This window comes from Salmo trutta, unplaced genomic scaffold (genome assembly GCF_901001165.1).
Source record: "Salmo trutta unplaced genomic scaffold, fSalTru1.1, whole genome shotgun sequence".
Taxonomy (NCBI): domain Eukaryota; kingdom Metazoa; phylum Chordata; class Actinopteri; order Salmoniformes; family Salmonidae; genus Salmo; species Salmo trutta.
The window spans coordinates 43,191-46,475 of record NW_021822911.1 but is presented as its reverse complement, the minus strand read 5'-3'; the positions used below and the strand labels follow the sequence as shown (position 1 = coordinate 46,475).

The window sequence follows — 3,285 nt, the reverse complement described above, 5'->3', positions numbered from 1 at the left end:
CTCCTGTTCCACCCTCTGTGATGTAGAGCTCTGTGTAGATCTTATTGAGAAGTGTTGGGTTTCCTTGTTTAGCGATCCCCTCAAATACACATTGAAACTTCTTCTTTAGATTAGATTTGAGTTCACGTTGGCAAATCACAGCAAGCTCATCTGAATCTAGAAATAACACAGAGGATATTAATATTACGTCTGTTTTAATGCCTACAGTATTGTAGGACTGTTATAACCTTTTAAATTATAATAATTTATTCTCTTAACTGTCTGTATAAATGTGTAAATGTTTTCATAATGCATTACAGACTGGTGTGACTGATTATATTATTATTGGTATTATTGATGGTATTATTAATGTTGTCTCTCTCTGTCTCTAAATTAATCAACACAACACATCCCTTCTGCTACTTGATGAGGCCACTAGGTGTTGTGTTAAGGCTGCTACAATATCATTGAGTTACACAGCTACTTTAGCTGTACTTTGGCCACAGCTTTAAATATTATAAAACTGCATTCAACGTGAGGCAGACAGATCTTACAGTTCTCCAGTGTGTCAGCAAGCTCCTTCTGGTTCATTTTCCTCAGGACGTGCAGTGTGATCTTCAGAGCCCCCTCTCTGGCACTGCTCTCCTGCTTCTCATCTTCAGCATCCACCACTTCCTCATCCTGCTTCTGACTCTCAAAGCCTTCTGGGAGTTCTGGACTAAGAATCCTCTTGAACATCTTCAGCTCGTTCTTCACAAATGTCATCATTTTCTCTTCAAGCAACTAAAATAAATCATGTAAATAAGTTAAGCAAGAGAACAAATGCTTTCTCATTAACACAATAATGAATAATTGACAGATCAACTTTACTTGAGGAAAACAAAAACAAATGTACATAACAGGACCACATACACTGAATATAGAGTCCAGGTCTGTTTGATGACTCTGGGAAGACTGAACACTGAGAATCTCTGACTCTGATCTCTCCTGTTGGTTTCTGTGGACAAAACATGAGATTACATCTCCTCAACCAGGGAGTACACACACACACACACACACACACACACACACACACACACACACACACACACACACACACACACACACACACACACACACACAAACACACAAACACACACAAACACACACGGAGGGAACATTGTGTTTGTTTAATATTGTTTTAGGACTATATAAATGGACTAAAGGATTAGCCTATGGATTATCAAAACAACCAAAAGAAATGTGAAAATGGGAGAGGAGAAATGACTAGAGACAGTGTTGTTTAACTCACTGACCATGACCCATGAGTTCTTCTTACCTTTGTTCAGTAGAAAAGTCTCCCTCTCTAAACACTATAGGATGCTTCATAGACTGGTTACTCTTCATGGACACACAGCTGGGAACAGGGGAGGCTGGTCTCTCCTGCTTGATTGGTCTTCAACACAACAGAGACAAACATTACATCTCTCATCTACTCTGATCTCAGATGGGGAAACATAAGAAGAGTTTCATTCCAAAACGCAACATATCACTTCACAGAAATGAGCTTTTATTGTTTAAAGAAATTATGTATTAATTATTACATCTCTCACAGACAAGGATTTGTTTAAAATCTATCACTTGATGGTTTCATTTAAGAGAGACAAAAATCATGTTTTTTTATGCAAAATGCTATATATCTCCCTCACTCTCAAATGTGACGGACCGGCTCAATTTGGTAATTAACTAAATAACTACATATATAGTGATTTTGGTTTATGTCAGTTTAAATGTTTGTTACGGTATAAGTTGTTATTTTATGATTGTAAGTGATACAATTAATTAGTAATTCTCAGTAATTACTACTTTAGTAAAGAATAACACATTTTTTCAACACTACTGCAGTTGCTAAATAATTCCAATAGATGGGAGCATAAGACCATAATGATAATTCAGAATAATAGTTTAGTTTTCTCCCTGGATACACCACCACTCCCCACGCTTCCTGCAGAACCCCTGCAGTACCTCCACAGACCCCGGATTGAGAACTCCTGATTTAGCAGATGCTCTTATCCAGAGAGATTTACAGTAACTGCATTCACCTTAAGATAGCTATTTATTTAGGAAATAAACTTAATGAATTATTCATAAAATGGTCATCTTACCTCTTAGCTTTGGTGTCATGTCCCCCAGAGAGACGCATTTTGGAGGCAGGGCCCCCCTCCTCTCTCTCCCCAGAGAGACTCATTTTAGAGCACTGAACCCTGTAAACAGAGATCCAGCATGTTGGTTGTGGTTAACACAGTGACAACTAAACAGAGATCCAGCATGTTGGTTGTGGTCAACACAGTAACAACTAAACAGAGATCCAGCATGTTGGTTGTGGTTAACACAGTGACAACTAAACAGAGATCCAGCATGTTGGTTGTGGTTAACACAGTGACAACTAAACAGAGATCCAGCATGTTGGTTGTGGTTAACACAGTAGCAACTAAACAGAGATCCAGCATGTTGGTTGTGGTTAACACAGTGACAACTAAACAGAGATCCAACATGTTGGTTGTGGTTAACACAGTAACAACTAAACAGAGATCCAGCATGTTGGTTGTGGTTAACACAGTGACAACTAAACAGAGATCCAGCATGTTGGTTGTGGTCAACACAGTGAAAACTAAACAGAGATCCAGCATGTTGGTTGTGGTTAACACAGTGACAACTAAACAGAGATCCAACATGTTGGTTGTGGTTAACACAGTAACAACTAAACAGAGATCCAGCATGTTGGTTGTGGTTAACACAGTGACAACTAAACAGAGATCCAGCATGTTGGTTGTGGTTAACACAGTGACAACTAAACAGAGATCCAGCATGTTGGTTGTGGTTAACACAGTGACAACTAAACAGAGATCCAGCATGTTGGTTGTGGTTAACACAGTGACAACTAAACAGAGATCCAGCATGTTGGTTGTAGTTAACACAGTGACAACTAAACAGAGATCCAGCATGTTGGTTGTGGTTAACTCAGTAACAACTAAACAGAGATCCAGCATGTTGGTCAACACAGTGACAACTAAACAGAGATCCAGCATGTTGGTTGTGGTTAACACAGTGACAACTAAACAGAGATCCAGCATGTTGGTTGTGGTTAACACAGTGACAACTAAACAGAGATCCAGCATGTTGGTTGTGGTTAACACAGTGACAACTAAACAGAGATCCAGCATGTTGGTTGTGGTTAACACAGTGACAACTAAACAGAGATCCAGCATGTTGGTTGTGGTTAACACAGTGACAACTAAACAGAGATCCAGCATGTTGGTTGTGGTT

General features: G+C 39.1%; 1 long non-coding RNA gene across 1 annotated transcript; it reads right to left on the bottom strand.

The window, feature by feature from the left end:
- Positions 1 to 936: 936 nt before the first annotated feature.
- On the bottom strand, positions 937 to 2,150 carry LOC115186767 (uncharacterized). The gene is made up of 3 exons (XR_003875889.1): positions 2,124 to 2,150; positions 1,298 to 1,414; positions 937 to 976 (listed from the first exon to the last, which is right to left on the bottom strand). It is a non-coding gene; the product is annotated as an uncharacterized LOC115186767 (long non-coding RNA).
- Between the last annotated feature and the right edge of the window lie 1,135 nt (positions 2,151 to 3,285).